The sequence below is a fragment of the Macrotis lagotis genome, chromosome 2 (assembly GCF_037893015.1).
Source record: "Macrotis lagotis isolate mMagLag1 chromosome 2, bilby.v1.9.chrom.fasta, whole genome shotgun sequence".
Taxonomy (NCBI): domain Eukaryota; kingdom Metazoa; phylum Chordata; class Mammalia; order Peramelemorphia; family Peramelidae; genus Macrotis; species Macrotis lagotis.
In genome coordinates, this window is record NC_133659.1 from 23,333,616 (window position 1) to 23,351,889 (window position 18,274).

Genomic DNA, 18,274 nt, shown 5'->3' on the forward strand with positions numbered 1-18,274 from the left:
TGGAACATAGTAGGAACTTAGTAGGAGCATAGTTAGATGCTTTTCAACTGGCAGAATGGAAGTTCAATGGTCAACAACCTTATGATATGACAACTCAAAACTTTTATGATTCTGGGATGCAATGAAAGAGGCATACTCCAGGACCAAGGAGACTGTTGTTGGTCAGTAGCATCCAATACTTTATGATCCTATGGCCATGTAGAGGATGTCAATACTATCCATGGGACTTTCTTGGCAAAGAAAGCCATTTCCTTCTCCAGTTAATTTTATAGGAAGGAAACTGAAGCAAACAGAATTCAATGACTTGCCCAGGACCACATAGCTAGTAAGTAGCTGAAGTTGGATTTAAAATCAAGAAGATGAGTCTTTCTGACTCCAAGACTGTGGTCTGTACCTACTTATCAATGCTGCCATTTTAAAAAGGTCATTAATAAACTGGAGAATATCCAGAGGAAGCAATAAGAGTGACGGAAGCCCTTGAGTCTATGTTATATGAAGACTGATTGGCTCATGTTTAACCCAGGGATGTTCCTTGAAAAAAGGAAGATTCTAGGGGATATGATAACTGCCTTCAAGTCTTTGAAAGGAAGTCACATGGAAGATTATGCTGCTTGATCCCAAAGAGTAGAACAAGAACCAATGGGCAGAAATCCCAAAGAGATCAATATGAGCTTAATTGTGAAGGAATACTTCCTAATCAAGAGAGCTGCCCAAAAGTAGAATGGGTAACCTCAAGAAGTCACAACTCCCCCCCCCATCATTGGAGGTCTTTGAACCACAGCTAGATCATGACTTGTTATTTAAAGAGGATTTTTTTCCTAGTATGAGTAGAATTACATGGCCACCACAGTCCTCTCCAACTCCAGAAATGAGGGATTTTCAAAGACCAGGGCTCTCAAGTAGCACAATCAGCCATTACTAGAAGTGCCAAGCAGAAGGAACTTCCTGGAGTTGGAAGTCAGTTCATTTGTTAACGTCATTTATTTAGTGAGTAGCTCCAGAGTGCAGGGCTATGGATGATTTCAGCTATGGATGGAGGGGTACCAACAAGAGCAAGATTTGAGTCCTGTGACATGAGAGCAGACAAAAGCAAAGTTTACTCTAAAACCTCTCTCCCCCCCCCAAAAAAATTGATTCAATTCAATTCAGGCATTGAGACAAAGACCCAACTAAAAACTCCTCTGACCCTGAGCTTACATTCTATTTAAGGAATTCATTTTTCACCCATAAGCCCTCACTCCACAAGGATAATGGGATTCTGTGCAACAAGTCGAGTGCCCCATCTATGGTATCTTAGGGTAAAGCAAAAAAACACATGGTATAGCTCATGTCTTAGTGTCCTCTTAATAAACTTGTTAAATGCTTATTCCCTTCCCTTCCCCAAATATGGGAAAAGGGAGTTGAGAGTTTCTGTAAGTATATAACTCATGTCCATAGATATGGAAGTAGTTTTAAATGTAAAAGACACAAGGGGCCCAAAGGAGGCCATGAATAGACATAGGAACACCCAGAGAACTCAGATAATTGTATTCATCCTATGCCCTTCCAAATTATTGAACTTGGTTGAGATTGTAATCAGAATTAACATTCTGAGGATATTCTTTCTCTGGATTGATTCTTTTGGGAAGGCAAATGACAACATCTTTTGCTTCATTTCTTACCTAGCCTGGATGATGATGAGGTTTGTCCTTTATTTTCAAAGAGAACCATGATATCAGGGATGCCATGACAAGCATATGAATTGTATTGGATTGAGGGGGTCTTTGCTAAGTCACCAGTCTCACTTTCTTCTCTAAATATGAGTCAGGATGACTAGAGATGACCTTGGAAGTGAGACAATCAAAGCTAAGTGACTTGCCCAAGGTCATGCAGCTAATAAATGCCTGAGATCAGATTTGAACTCAGGTCTTAACTTCAGGACTAGTACTCTACCCACTGTGCCATCTAGTTGCCCTCCTATCTAGCCAAATGACAAACTGAAACCTGGGAAAGAACTTAGTCTAAAAAGACCAGGATCTTCCCCTACATCTGAAGTCATCTCCAGTTATCCTGATCTCTAACTTGCCCCTGGACTCTGATGGCTCTGGAGGAGAGAGTGAGACGGTGACTTTGCACAGCCCTGGCCTCACTTCAATCCAATTCACTTACAAGTCAAGATGTCACCCTCCTGATGTCATTGTTCCTCTTTGTTAACAAAAGACAAATAAGAGGGGTGGCTGGGTGGCATAGTGGATAGAGGACCAGCCCCGGGAGTCAGGAGTACCTGAGTTCAAATTTGGCCTCAGACACTTAATAATTACCTAGCTGTGTGGCCTTGGGCAAGCCACTTAACCCCATTTGCCTTGCAAAAATCTAAAAAAAAATGACAAATAAGAAATAATCTGTGAGACATTCAATGCCTTTGGGATCTACAGTGGTTTAGACTACCTATAGAAGGTAAGAAGGTGAATTTGACCTTATCCAAGAGGCAATTTCCTAAGATGGGGCTTCCCTTTCTGGAAGATTGGGCCCATCATGTCCATTTCTGAACTATGCTTGTATAGGAAATCATTGAGGGTCCTCGTTACTCATATTGCTAGTCAGGAAAAGATCACTCTTGCCAAGTGTTTGGGATACAAGCCTCTATCAGCTACAGTGGAAGAAGGAAGAGGTAGGGGAATTCCCTTTCTCTCACCCCTGTCCCACTTGCTACATAATGGGGAGAAAGAGCAGATAAAGGAAAATGAAGGCATGAAGATGATTCTCTTGACTCTTCTGCATCAAACATGAGTGGCTAGAAGAATGGGTTACCCTCAGAAGAAAAGGGGGGTCTAAAGGAGGAATAAATTTAAGAGGGAAACTACCACCCCAAAGTCTAGAAAATCTCAACCCAAAATAGCCACCCATTCCACCCACCCTCTTTCTCCATGCTCAGCCATGCCTATGCCAACTGGTCCCCAGAGTCAGGGGCACAACTAGTTTGAATGCCAAAATATCAGAAGGAAAACAAAGCCCTGTGCCATAGGGACTCAGGGGCTAAAGGGTTAACCCATTTTACTTCCCCCCTTGATATCTTCATCAACCTTGAACTGGCCCAGAAATAACAAGCTATCATTTATCAGTGTTATTTGAGGTAACTATTCCAACCAAAGCTGGGCAATAAATCAACCAGGGAGAATTGGAGCCCAGAAGAAAAGTCATTCTTCTCTTTAGGCAACATCTGGGATAGATAATAATGCAGGTTCCAGAGGGGAGGAGGCAAGGGCACATGGGGCCCCTGGGTTACACTGAGTATTTGGGGGGAATTGATGGATAATAGCAAGATTCAGGAGAGGAAAAAAACACTTCAATGGAGTCAAAAGACCTGGGTTCAAATCCTGATTCTGTAGCTTGGGCAAATTGTTCTCTCTGGTCTCAGTTTCCTTATTTATAAAATAAAGTAGAGCACCAACATCCATGCCTTTCCTAATATTTTGCCATCTACAACCAATTGTCAGTATTATCTTCCTTCAAATGCTAACATCTTTTTTCTAATAGTCTATATCCTAAGATTCTTTCCAGCTTTAATAGTCTACATTCTGTATTCCAGTTTTTATATTCTAATATCCCTTCATAAGATTCTACAGTCTAATAGTCTCTATTTTAATTTTGACATATACTCAATAAGTTAAAAAGAATTTCCTAAGCATTTTCTATGAGTTGAATGCTTGGAATATAAATACAAGTCAAAAGAAAAAAAATCCCAACCTTCAAGAAGCTTCTATTCTAATGGGAAAAGACAAACAAATTGAAAAGAGATGATGAGAGAGAAGCTACCCACTCAGGAACATGGCAGAGATGTTTGAATAGTCTTAAACAGAGCTTGAGAAGAAGTGAACATGGCTAGCCTGGACACTTTCCTTAAAAATAGAGGGGGCAGGAGAAGCTGACCATCTGAAGAAGGGGTCAAGGGGAAGTGACACTCTAGGATTGAGAAGGCTGCTAGATCATGTGGTCAGTCTGTTCTAAGGCCCTCTCCCAATCTAACAGTGGGTGTATCCTAAGTCTCCAAACAGTTCTGGCATTCTCCATTCTAAGGATCCTTTCCAATATAACATGTTTTGTTCAAAAACCCCTGTCAGCTCCAGAATTCACTGTCCTAAGAGTAGGAGGATGCTGAAGCCAGCTCCAACTGACCTGAGAGAAAGCCAGTTGTTAAATTTCCACTATGAGCATTTACACATGAGAAACTACACATCAAGACCTGATTGATTGTTTTGTCAATTGTCTAATCTTTGGAAAGTGATGGAGAAGGTCCTAATAATTCAGATTTAACTTAAAAATGAGTCATTGAGGAGGCAGCTAGGTGGCACAGTGGATAGTGCACTGGCCCTGGAGTCAGGAGGACCTGAGTTGTGTGGCCTTGGGCAAGCCATTTAACCCAAATCCCCAAATCTATGTTTTCCTAGAATTCAAGAATGTCAGAACTGACTTGGAGCCTAGGCAGAATTATACTGATAACTGTTTAACAATTGACTCTGATAACTGTTTAACAATTGACTCCAGCCAAATAAACATGCACTCAATGACTCATTTTTTTAAAGGTTTTTTGCAAGGCAAAAAGGTGCAAGGTGCAAAGCACCTTGGGAGAAGAAAAGATGAAGGAGATAGCCCTTTGAGCTTGTCACCAATTAAGTTAGAGGAAAGCAAGATTCACTGCTTTGCATTAAAACTGAACCAAATCTAACACACACACACACACACACACACACACACACACACACACACACACAAACACACGTTGGGGAAGTTTTGCTTCCACCTTCGTGCAATAAGCATCTCCTAGGCTCTAGTTCCTGCGTCAGGGCCAAGGGCAGAGCCCCCCCCCCCCCCCCCCCAGCCCTCCTGAGGGAAGGTGGAAAGGAAGCTCCCAGGCTGAGTGGGTTTGCAAACAAAACACTATTTTTAGCATGGAAGGAACCTGCAGAGTTTTTTTAAACCTCTGAGAGGTTGGATGCATAATAGAAGGAAATGGTAGACACTGACCAGCCACACCCAGATCTCAAGGGTTCCAGGTCAAGGGCCTTCCTCTGGAGACCAGGGTCCTTCCTCCTCAGCTCCTCTTCCTTCTGCTGCAAGGAAGACACTTGGGGATCTCATGGTCTCTTCTCTCACTGACCCCACCAAACTCTGCCTTCAGAATGGGATCTGATAGTGACTAGTGGGAATGTGACTCACTAATGTGAATCCCAGGGACATCATCAGTATTGTTAGGGACCTCTTGGGCAAGGCAGACATTTTGATCCAATCAGAAGACATTTAAATCTAATATTCTCTATTTTGAGATCTTTCCTAGTTCTAACATTTCTGTTCTAAGGTCCCTCCCAACTCTGACACTCCCCATCTAAGACCCCTCCCAGCTCTGACATCCCCTCTTCTCAGGCCCCTCCTAGCTCTGACATTCCCTGCTCTTGACCCCCTCCTAACTTTGGCATCCCTGTTCTAAAGTGCTTCCCAGGTCTAGAATTCCCAGCTCTGATATTCTAATTCCATGAACTCTCCTTATAAAATGAAAACTTTATCAACTACCAAAGAGATTTCATTCATATGTCAAAATTAGACAAGATTCCTTGAAAGATGAAAAAAGAGATAACAACCTTGCTAGTCATTAATGTCAGATGGGACCGTCACAGTTGTGATGGAGGTGGCCTATCAGAAAGCCAAGCTGAAGAATGTTTACTTGGTGATACTGATGTTCTCCAGGTTCTCATGTTTATAGAGAACATTATACCACATCACATGTGGCCCAGGAAAATTGCAGAGCCTCCTGAAAAAAGATCCCAGGACTTTCAAAAGAGTATGACTTGACCATTCACACAAGAAAGTTCAAGTGGATGAAGAATATCTTTTGTTTAAATTTAGTCAAATGATTATCCTGTAGAGCTCATCCATCAGGATCTATATCTGGGTCACATACCTTTGGCAGATACTATCAATGTAAGAATACTAGTGTGGCCAAGAAGAGTCAAAAAATAAACTAAAACACCTTCAAGAGAATGCAAAACTACTATAAGTCCAGAGATCTCCTATTAAATATGCCAAAATGTTAGTGCCAATATTCTACTATTACTGTTGTATGATTCAGTAATAGAAAATAATAAACCTAGGTAATTAAAAATTATAAATGTCACCTAGAGGTACCTAGATTGTAACAAAGAACTGCCAAGAATGAACTGAAACATCTCATTACAAAAGTGATGATAGGTGAACAGCCTCCATAGTTCCCTAATTACCTCTGCCATGGCAGGAGAAAGTTGCAAAGTCACCAAGCACTTTGGGAGGGCTCGGTTACCAGGTGCACAGTAAATGAGTGGAGATCTGCAATCCTGGAGGGTTTGCCAAGATTGATGAGATCATTGATGATATATTAACTCATTGGAGTATGTGCAGTTCATATAAAGTCAGGTGCTGTGGATACCAAGACATCTCTTCCATGGAGCCTTCCCCACCTGCTCCAGACTCCAATAATTTTATCTGATGTAAGTTTTAATTTAATTTAATGATACCTAGTAAGACCAACTTGCTTTATCTCTCTCAGCCTTATGAATAAAGTAGGTATAACAATAGAATTGACATCAAAAGAATGTTGAGATAATATATCTATAGATAGATATAGATGATATAGATATATATAGATATAGGTATAGGTATAGAGTGAGATAGAGATAGATAGAGATAGAGATAGAGATAGAGATAGAGATAGAGATAGAGATAGAGAGAGAGAGAGAGAGAGAGAGAGAGAGAGATAGAGATAGAGATAGATGGAGAGAGAGAGAGAGAGAGAGAGAGAGAGAGAGATAGAGATAGAGATAGAGATAGAGATAGAGATATAGGCTCTCACCATATGCTAAGTGATAGGCATACAAAGAAAGTCAAAGAACAATTTCTGCCCTCAAGGTACCCAAAAATCTAATGGAGGAGGACAACATGAAAGTTAAGTGATGTTCTAAGGTGGAGCTTTCTAACATTTGACTAAAAGTCCAGAGACTTGAGGTCTTGGCTTACTTCTAACAATTTCTGATGAGAGGTCAAATATCAATTTTACCCAAGGATTGAGGCTCTGGATAAGATGTCATAAAGGGCAATAGCTTAAGGAATTAGAACTTTTTAACTTGGAGAAGAAAAACAGGAAACACAAACGGTTTTGTTCAAATTTCTGATGGGTAGATTTTGGAATGGTATGAGGACAAAGGCAGTGTAGCATGATGGATAGAGAAGAGAAGACCTTGGAACCAAAAATACTTGTAGTCAAGTTCCATCTTTGCCAGATACTTGTTATATATCTATGTATCTCTGGCCAAAAATTATGCAGTTGAGTTTTCCATATTTGGGGAAATCACAGAGGTCAACTCTTCCAAAGTGCAATGGATAAGCCTTGTTCAGGGAAAACCACCTTTGTGTTCATGGAATCACTAACACCTGTGGTATGAGGACTGCTGTATCTTTTTCAGGGATCCTCATCCAGATATCCATCTACATTCAACTTCACCTATAGCTCCAAAAAACTAGCATGAGCAGCAGCCACATCCCAGTTTCTCTTCTCCACAGATACATTAAACCAAGTTGAGGGTAATTGGCAGGCCTCATACCTACTGGTGAGGTAGAAAGATATCCACCCAAAGAATTTAAAGACTTTCTCCCATAGAATGGGCAGATGAGAACAAGTTATTCCAAAGACCATGAAGGTGGCTGAACAGGCTCTGTAGATCACTTACATTTTTGCCATATGTGGAAGACGCCAAGGTCATCCACTGAATCCTGGACTATAACCAGTCATCTTGACTTTTATCTTGCCCCTGGACTTGGAAGACTCAGGGAAAAAAAGAGTGAGGCTTTGCACAATTCTGCCTCACTTCAATCTAATTCACTCACAAGTCAAGACATCATCCCATGATGTCATTGGTCCTCTTTGAAAATGTAGGACGATAGGGGCAGCTAGGTGGCATAGTGGATAAAGCACCGGCCCTGGAGTCAGGAGGACCTGGGTTCAAATCCGGTCTCAGACACTTAATAATTACCTAGCTGTGTGGCCTTGGGCAAAAACTAAAAAGAAAGAAAGAAAGAAAAAGAAAAAGAAAAAAAAGAAAATGTAGGATGATGGAGACAGCTAGGTGGTTGCAGTGGATAGAACATGGGCTCTGGAGATAGGACTAAGTTCAAATTTGAATTCAGGCACTTAATAATTACCTAGCTGTGTAATTTTGAGCAAGTCACCTAAACCCATTGCCTTGCAAAAAAAAAAAAAAAGAAAAGAAAAAGAAAAGAAAATGAAGTATGACAGAGAGCAATATGGAACTATGCCCAAAGAGCAATAAAACTATTCACTCCCTTTGACCTAGCAATTCCAATTCTAGGCCTATAACCAGAAGAAATCATAAAAAAAAAAAAAATGGGAAAAGCCCCACATGTTTCAAAATATTCATAGCAGCTCTTTTTGTAATGGCAAAGAATTGAAAATTGAGGAGATGCCCATCCATAGGGGAATGACTAAATAAGTTGTGGTATTACTGTTCTATAAGAAACCATAAATGGTGGACTCTAGAGAAGCAAGGAATGAGTTACAGGATCTGAGGCTGAGTGAAGGGAGCAGAACCAAGAGAACAAGGTACACATTTACAACAACACTGTGGGATGATCAACCTTGATGGAAGCAGCTCCTCTCAGCAGTTCAGAGAGCTAGGACAACCATCTTAAACCCACTAGGGATAATGCTATCCCCATCCATAGGAAGAAAAACAAAACAAAACAAAGAAAACACCCTTTAGAATCTGATGAACACTTTATACAAATGATCTCTTATGTCTCTCCTTTTCCCTTAATTCTAACTCCTTATACCAAAAATGACTAATCTGTAAACATGTTTATCGAAAAATATATATGTACAAGTTAACATGACTGTTCACCACTGAGAGGTGAGGGGTGGGAAGGGAGGGTGGAAGGAAGTTTTGTAACAATCCATATGCCTATGGATGAATGTTGAAAAAACTTTCATAATATGTATTTGGAAAAATAAAATACCAATAAAAAAAAAAGAAAATGACAGATGAGCAATCTGTTTAGCTTAATTGCCTTGCCCTTGACCTTGGGCTAGTCACTTAACCATTTATCATTCTACAAAACTCTCCAAGACACCAATTTACAGAGACTGTGCATGTCTGCATTGGTGGAGGGCTGCTTTGTACTGTAAGTTCCTTACACCAAGTTCAAGTAGAAACAGGATCTGTACATAAAGATCTCTTTCAGCTGCATTTTGACTTATTCTTAAAATATGTTATCTATAGTTTGTTGTATTTTTGTGTATTTTGTTAAATATTTCCAATTGCAATTTAATCTGATTGAGGATCATTCACACAGGACTGGCCCAAGATCTCATGGTTAATCAAAGTCCGAGCTGGGATTTAAAACCAGTTCTTCTACCTTTGGAACGAAAGCTCTCTCCAAGATGCCATGTAAATTCCTTTTGATGGCAATGGTTTGGCTAAGTCGTTTTTCAGTCATGTCTTCATGACCCTATTTAGGGTTTTCTTGGCAAAAATACTGGAGTGATTTGCCATTTTTCTCCAGGTCATTTTAGAATTGAGGAAACTGAGGCAAATAGTGTTAAATGACTTACCCAATGTGACTAGTGTCTGAGGTCTTAGTTGAAATCAAGATTAAGATTTCTGAATTCCAGTCAGAATTCTGTGCTCTATGGCACCACCTAGCTGCCCACTAATGGCTTACTATTCTAAAATTTTAAACTTTCTAAGATTTTGACATTCTATTGTGATAAAACCCAATGCTTCTGTGATTCAAAGAGCCCATGATTCTTCAACTCAATTTTGCTATGATTCTAACATTCTCTGCATCTAGGACCCCTTCTTTCTTATTGCATTCTGCTTTAATCTTGAGGTTTCTGATTCAATGATGGAATCTGTTTCTGTACACTTAAAGCACCATCTGGGGGTACAATCTGAACCCAATTTGTCAATAAAAAAAATTTTAATAACCAAATTCAACTTTTGAAAGCACCAAATCCCTGCCAGTACAAAATTCTCCTTGATTTCTTTCTTATTGACAAAGACTCCATCTGCTGCCCCATCACATAACCACTTAGCCCTCCAGGCCAAAGGGGAACAGAATTCTCCCCTCCTCCCACTACCACCAAACAGTCAGGCAGGGAGGAGAGGGCTTGTGTCTGTGTTGCTCATTTTCTGGGCTTTCATAGGATTATGGGATTTAGAGCTAGACCCAGAACTTAAACCAGAGTCCATGAATTTTTTTCAATATTTTGACAACTGCATTTCAATAAAATTGGTTTCCTTGCTAATCCTCCATATTTTATTTGATTCATTTAAAAATGTGATTCGGAAAAGGTGCCCACTGGTTTCAACAAACTGACAACGCAAAGGGATCAATGACAAAAAAAAGTCAAGAATCTCAAATCTAGTCTATACCCATTGTTTAACAGATAAAAAAACACTACGGAGCAGAGGTGGGAAGTTCAGGTAATGTGGAAAGAATGCCAGATGTGATGTCAGAAAACCTGGATTCCAATTTGTATTCTACTGCTTACTCCTTGTGTAACTTGGGAAAAATAACTTTCCCTCCCTGAGACTGGATCTTATAGTTTGCTCAAGGTCATACAAGTAGAAAGTTGTCTAGGGTTCAAACCCTAAGATCCAACCCAAGACTTGGTCTCCATGTCCAGGGAGCCACCCACTCCACTGTTTATCTTCCCAGTCTGCCCTGTGGGGCAGCTCTCCTTCACCCCAACTCTTAGTTCTAGGCTTGCATTGAAAATTGGACAAAACTCTCAAATACTGAAGTCAGGGAGGGTACAGGCGGAAAGAAAGAAAGCATTCCAAAAGAGAGTGAATCAGAATCTTCAGACCAATGCAGGGCAGGCCATGTGGAAGGCCTGGCTGGGCTTCGGAGAGGACGTGGCTTCAGACCCGGCTGAGTCTGAGGCAGGAAATGAGTCTGGCAAGAGTTTTTGCTGCCAAATGTTTCCATTTGATGTTCAAACCTTGAAAACTGCCTTTGGAAAGAAGAAAGGGAACCCAGGCGGTGAAGTTGGGGCCCCTAGGGTCTCATTGGTGTCTCTGAGTGAGCATCCTGTGGATGGTTCTGGGAACAGACCAGGAGGAACTGGAATTTCTCCTGAAACAGAAACCAAAGTTGAAAGTTCAATCACAATGTACCAGTCCATTGAACTGGATCCAAGAGCTGCAGATCAAAATGGATAGGAATTCAAGAATGTCAGAGTTGGGAGGGGCCTTGGTGTCCTAGAGAAATCCCTCTTTTAACACCCCAAATGTCCATCCAAAGAGCAACCTCTCCACCCTGGGAGAACTCAAAGACAGCCTTAACTGTCAACTTCCTCCTACTGCTCCTGGGCCTGCTGACTAGGACCACTTAGCACAAGTATAATCCTTCTAAATGACAGCCCTTCCAATACCTGAAGGTGGCTCTCATATCACCACCAACCTTCAGGTTTCTCTTTTCCAAACTAAGCATGCCCTCCCTCTTCACCTCTGCCTCATAGAAATCTCATCTTTCCAAGACACAGGCCAAGCACCATCTTTTCCATAAGTCTCCTGCTCCTCCTGAGAGCTAATACTCTCCATATTGTACAATTTCATGTTCATTGACATTTATTTTCTTTATATTTATTCTGTATATACTTAGTTCTACATTGTTAAAAGTTCCTTGAAAATAGAAATATTTCTAGGATGGCTAGGTGGAGCAGTGGATAGAGCACCAGCCCTGGAGTCAGGAGTACCTGAGTTCAAATCCGACCTCAGACACTAAATAATTACCTAGCTGTATGGCCTTGGGCAAGTCACTTAACCCCATTGCCTTGCAAAAAGAACTAAAAAAAAAGTAGAACTATTTCATTCTTTATATTAAAGTCCTTGGTATGCCGATCAACACCTTCAGCAATTTGATGACTTTGCTGATGCTATTTGCCTTTAGGAAAATATACAACTTCACAGACTTATGGGATTTGAAGGTTGGAAGCAGCTGCTACATGAGAGAAATTCTCCCTCCTCCCCAGCCCCTCTGAGAAGTGGTTATCCAGGTTCTGTGAAAGACCTCCAAGAAGGGGAAGACCTCCACTTCATGGTGTAACCTACTCCATTTTGAAATGAATTTTGATTGGTATGTCCAAGATGGTGTGTTCCTCTACTGAGATATTTATTATATTGCCTCAAAGTACATTTATCTTGGTCTTATCCCTCTTACTAGAATATGAGCCTGAAGAAGTTAGGAACAGGGGCAGCCAGGTAGAGCAGTGGATAGAGCACTGGCCCTGTAGTCAGGAGGATCTGAGTTCAAATCCTGTTTCAGACACTTAATAATTGCCTAGCTGTGTGACCTTGGGCAATTCACTTAACCCTATTGCCTTGCAAAAAAAAGAAGTTAGGAACAGTGTCTTACTCATCTCTCCATTTCTCAGAGTGTCTCTTCTTCTCTGTCAGAAAAAAAATCAGAGAATTTAGAGATAGAAGTTTATCACTGAAAGTCTTTAGGCACCACAAGGCTAAGGTCTTTGGGTATGGTGACCTTCACCAATCTCTGCCTCTTACTAGCCCTCACAAGTTGTCCCAGGTTCATTACCTGTTTTCTCAAAAGAACACCTATGTCTCACCTGAGATTCCTGGGGAACCATTCTCTTTGGGGTTCTAGTCTGATGGGCCATGCCCAGCAAGCTGTTACAAATACAAAATCAGATTTTAAGGGGCAATTTTATTCCAACATGAAAAGGGGAAATCATGAATAAATATTCATGAAATGATTATAATCAACTCAAAAAACAATTTACAAGCTTTCTTGAGATTTTTATTAACATGCCTGTTCATTGAGCTGAGCACAAAAATGGTTTTTGATTCCTTTCTTCTTGCCTGGTACACCATTTGTATTACTCTTGTTAACCCTGTAACTGCTCCAGGAGCCAGGTTCTGGAGAAGTAAGTTCTCCTCCCTCCTTGGAAGTATTCACAAACCAAGTCACCTTTATTTGGGATCTTATAGAAGGAACTGTTGTTCATGTAAGGATTAGACTAGATGAACTCTCTTCCCATTCTGAGATCATTTGAGCCTGTAGAAGGCTCTACCCTGGATGTTGTAGGGAAAACTGAGATTCCCAAGAGAAAGGGAAGAGATGAGAGAGATGACCCAGTAGATTTAGGTTGGACCCTTACTAACTCTGTGATCATAGGTTGCTTTAATTCCCTGAGCCTCAGTTTTCTTACTTGTAAAATAGGCATAATTATCTTTGATCTACTCACTTGACCTATGTGGTTGTGGGTAACATGATTCTCAAATCTTTCAGCATGAAAAGGATAAGGCAAGATTGCCATTCTCATGTAGTTTACAGACGTTTTTCCCTAGAGAGTAGTCTAGAATAGCTAGGTGGTTAGAGCACCGGCCCTGGAGTCAGGAGGACCTGAGTTCAAATCTGGCCTCAGACACTTAATAATTACCTAGCTGTATGATCTTGAGCAAGTCACTTAACCCCATTGCCTTGCAAAAAAAGAGAGTGGTCTAGAACTGAGGTGAGAGTGGTATAGGGAAAGACAGTTTAAAAAGCAACAACTACCAATACTTGCCCCATTCCACATAGTCTTTGAAACTTACCTGAAACACTTAGGAAGTTAAAGTGACTTGTCCAGGATCATCCAACCAATATGTATCAGAAGCAGAACCTGAACCCAGGTCTTCCTGACTCCATGTTCATCTAACATATCATGGATGATCTAACATAGAAAATAATTCATACTCTCTTGACTAATAGAGAGGAAGGCTGATGTCATATAAAGAGGGCATGCCTTGGACACAAGTCATTTAACCCTGATTGCCTCACATCCAGGGTCATCTCCAGTTATCCTGATTCATATCTAGCCACTGGACTTAGATGGCTCTGGAGGAGAAAGTGACATCAGCAAAGCATGCCTCCTCACTCAAATCCAATTCCTGTACTTGTCATTGGATCACCTCCCTGATGTTGTGGTCTCCCTTGAAAATGAAGTAGAGATATTCTTATTATTATAAATGGATACAAAGAACTGGGTTTGAATCCCAACTCTACCACTTCTACAAGTTTGAGGGCCTTCAGGTATGGATCATGACCTCTAAAGACCCTTCTAAAATTTAAAATTCTAGTTTAGAATTCTAAGCATCCAGATCAACATAACAAAAATAAAACTAGTTTTTCCTGGGAAGTTGGGCCACAAGGGAAAAGGAAAATAAAAATCATAAAGCCAGAGAGAAGGACCAGTCCTTCCACTGGTGTCAAGGAAGTTCCCAAATGGTTTCTTAAGGACCGCCTTTGGAAATAGAAACCGATGAGCTAAAGATAGTCAAAGTCCTTTTGAGTGCTTCCAGGCAGGAGGTTATACCAGAGTCCCAAAGACCTTTCTGATCCAAGGCCAATCTTGGGCCATTAATAGGATACCAATAATAACCTTTCCTTAGGAGCTGGGAAAGACTTGGGAGATTTTAGAGGATGAAACTTTGGCCTATCTGAGGTCACATAGAGAGTAAACATAGCCAGGACTTATACTTTTCAAAACTCCTTGATATCTCTGTTTCCTAATTTGAGCTTCAGGATGACTCCATAAGAAAGGTAACTGCATTCAAATGTTATGCTCTGTTCTCCATTTTGTAGAGAAGAAGACTAAGTTCCAAACAAAGTAAGTATTATCTTGCCTAATCATAATTTGATTTGGCACAAGGACTTCAATCAACTCCTAACCCCAATTTCACTTCTCTTTCTCCTATGCCACTAAAGGGAAATCATTCCATTAGACACTAGATCAGTGGTCCTTAGTTCTACTTCTGGAATCAAAGGATCTAGATTTGAATCCAGACCCTTTTATTTGTAATCAATGAGATCTTGGTCAAGTCACTGTTTTCTAGGCCTCCTCAGTTTCCTTATGCTAAATAAAGGACTTGTAGATTCCCATTCATTGGCAAACAAATTGTTATCCATAAGTGTGAAGGCAAATCACTGGCTTGTGAGAATGATGAAAATGATGAATACAGAGAAGCATAGGAAGACTTACATGAACTGAGTCAGAACTAAGAAAGTCACATACACCATGATGTCAGCAATATAAATAGAAAGAATAGAACACTAAAACACTGCTATAAAATTATCACAACCAGGCTTGGCCATGGTTCCAAAAAGGAGATATAAGGTGGTGTTTCCATCTTTTCAACCAAAATGGAGATCAACAGGGATGGAACACTACATAAAACATCAGACTTTTTTGGAGCTACTAGCTAGTTTTGCTGAATTATTTTTCTCTCTCTTTTTTTATTCCTGGTGATAAAAGAAGAGTCTCAGGAAGTGGGAGAAAGTAGGAATAGAGTGGACAGTGCAGGTGATTTATGTAAGTGCAACAACAAATTTTATTAATTAAATTTTTTTAAACTATGATTGTTGCTTACCTTTCTTTTTAAAATTTTTTTATTTATTTAAGGCAATGGGGTTAAATGACTTGCCCAAGATCACACAGCTAGGTAATTATTATTAAGTAGCTGAGGCTGGATTTGAACTCAGGTCTTCCTGACTCCAGGGTCAGTACTCTATTTCAATTAAATTTAAAAAGCAAAGGAGTAGATGCTTCAAGACCCTTCCAGCTCTATCAAAGCTGAAGATCTTGCGTTCTTAGTTTAGTCATGGTCTAGTGTGCTTCTCACATAAGACTGTATGTTCTAATTCTGTGTTAGAATCTTACCTCGCCTTTTCTTCCTCCCCCCTCCCCCCCTTCATTAAGCCTCCCACTCAGTTAACTTCAGTGGGGCAGGGCCCAGGGCTTAACTCAACTCTCTCCCTTCTTCTACTACCCCAACAGAGTTTTTCATACAGTAGGCTCTTAATGTATTTTGAATGAACAGAAACAGCTGAATTATCTCCCTAAACACCCTTTTCTTAATCCCTGTCCTAAATTTTAGTCAAGGTATGTTCTTTCTTTGTGTAAATAAAATACACCAGTGTGAGAATAAAGAATTTCCAACCAAAATGGTTGGTCACTTTACAAAGGAGAGAAATTCACACAGCTCCTTCTCAAGAAATTCCATTAGAAGGGCAGCTAGGTGGCACAGCGTATAGAGAACCAGCCCTGGAGACAGGAGAACCTGAGTTCAAATGTGACCTCAGACATTTAATAATTGCCTAGCTGTGTGACCTTGGGCAAGTCAGTTCACCCCATTGCCTTAAATAAACAAAATTTTTAAATGAAGAAGTTCCATTAGTTCAAAGATCTGATTGTTTTCTTCCTCTGGAACTGACTTTTCTGTCTGTGAGTCTGGAGTCCACTGAGGCATCTTTTTCCCCTCTTATTTTTCCTCTCCTATCTTTCATTTCTCTCTCTCCCCAGTGGCCCTTGTTTTTCCTCTTTATCCCTCCATTTCCCTTCCTTTTCTTCTCCTTCCTTCCCTTTCTCCTTCCCTCTCTCTAATCTATCATCCCCTTCTTCTCTTTATTTATATCTCCTCTCCTCCCCTTTCCTTCTCCTTCCTCTTGTTTCCATTCTTTTCTCCTTCCTTCCCTCCTCTTTTTCTCACTCTCTTCTCCTTACTTCTACTTCTCTTCTTCCTTCTCCCTCTCTGCTTTCTTCCATTTCTTCTTTGCCCTCTCTTTCTCTCCTTCTTCTTTGCCTTTTCTCTTTTTTCTTTCTCCCCCCCCCCCACTCATTTTCTTCCTGCTTTCTGTTAAATACAGGACAGAAACCCCAGGGAACACACAATAAGATAAAATACCTAATTAATAAAAGTGGCTTCTCACACACCTCCCCACAGCCTAGATCCTCCCTGAGTTTCTTCAAAACAATTCTACTAGTTTGTTCAACACAATAACCAAGGCCCCTTTTCCCACCTTTCAGAGGCTCTTTTATCATAATAATAATAATAATAATACTCTAGATAAGAGTATCAGAGAAAAAGATATATTTGCTTGACAGTCAGGAAACTTGGGTTTGAGTACCACCAATTTATGAGTTATGGGATCCTTTCCAATTGATTCTGTAACTCCAAAATTTTATAATTCTGAGATTCTATACTTTGTCAGTGCCTAAAGTGAACCCTGAAGCAGGTGCTCCCAGACTCATGGCATCGAAGCCATCTGTTTCCCTAGATCCATATACAACTCATGGAACCTTGGAGAGCAGTCCCTGGTGGCCTCCAGACAATTTACATCCAACTTGGAGATTCCTGGATTCTGGAAGTTGTTTGATTGTACAGGAGGAATTTCAGATGGTTGTGAAATCTCCCCGAGAGGATCCCAAGAGAGAGATGCAGGGGACCCCACTAGATGTACTCTAAATCCTCTGACACTATGATGGTATTGAGCCCACATTAACAACTTTGTGAAGGCCATTTTGTAGATGACTATACCACTTTAAGAGGCAGAACCAGGAATCCTGAAATACAAGGTCTTCTTGAATTATACCAGCCTGCCTGCCTAGCTAATCCAGGTGTAGGGGTGTGTGTGTGTGTGTGTGTGTGTGTGTGTGTGTGTGTGTGTATTTGATTCTCTCCCTCATTGTACAAGTTAGAAAACTGACCTGAAAGACCAGGAAGACCTGAATAAGCAATCTGTGTGACCCTGGGACAGTGACCTGATCAGAGCCATTCTCTAAGTCTGTAAGTTTCTTCACCTGTCAATGAAATCACAGACCCAGGTCCAATCTCTATTGGAGGACAGGACATTCCATTTTTGCTTGCGGGTCCACTGTCTTCCTAAGGTAGAGCAAGGCTGCTTATCCCATTTTCCAGTTAATGAAAATAATCATGACTACCTTGAATTTAGCACTTACCGTGTGTCCAGTCCTGAGCTAAGCGCTTTACAAATGAGATCTTCACAACAATTATGAGGCACAGATACTATGTTATCTTCATTTTATAGGTGAGGAAAATGAGACAAAGATTCCCAGGATCAGAGCATGAAAGCTAGAAGCACCTTAGACCCCATCCATTCCAATCACCCTCATTGTGCAGAGATTAAAAACAGAAATCTATAAAGGTTGATGAACTCAGAGTCACGAAGCTAACATGTAGATGTATAAGATGAGACCATCTTGGTGCCGTCTTGGCAGCAGGTCAAACTCCATTTACTACACCATGGAATTTCATTAATTATGTCACAAAAACTCTGCTTGACACTCTATTTAAATATTGGAAACAGATTCAAGACAACAGGAAATGAGAGTCTATTTTAATGGAGAATTCTCACATTCTTACAGAAGACTTCCAAAGGAAGGGGGGAG

General features: G+C 40.5%; 1 long non-coding RNA gene and 1 other non-coding gene across 2 annotated transcripts in view; both read right to left on the reverse strand.

The window, feature by feature from the left end:
- Positions 1–7,283: 7,283 nt before the first annotated feature.
- LOC141515802 (U1 spliceosomal RNA) lies at positions 7,284–7,446 on the reverse strand. Its single transcript, XR_012476541.1, has one exon. It is a non-coding gene; the product is annotated as a U1 spliceosomal RNA (small nuclear RNA).
- Positions 7,447–8,941: 1,495 nt separating this feature from the next.
- LOC141512419 (uncharacterized) overlaps positions 8,942–18,274 on the reverse strand; it is a 177,470-nt gene continuing 168,137 nt past the window's right edge. Inside the window, exon 4 of the long non-coding RNA XR_012475492.1 lies at positions 8,942–11,160. This is a non-coding gene — a long non-coding RNA (uncharacterized LOC141512419). The remainder of the gene's footprint in view (positions 11,161–18,274) is intronic.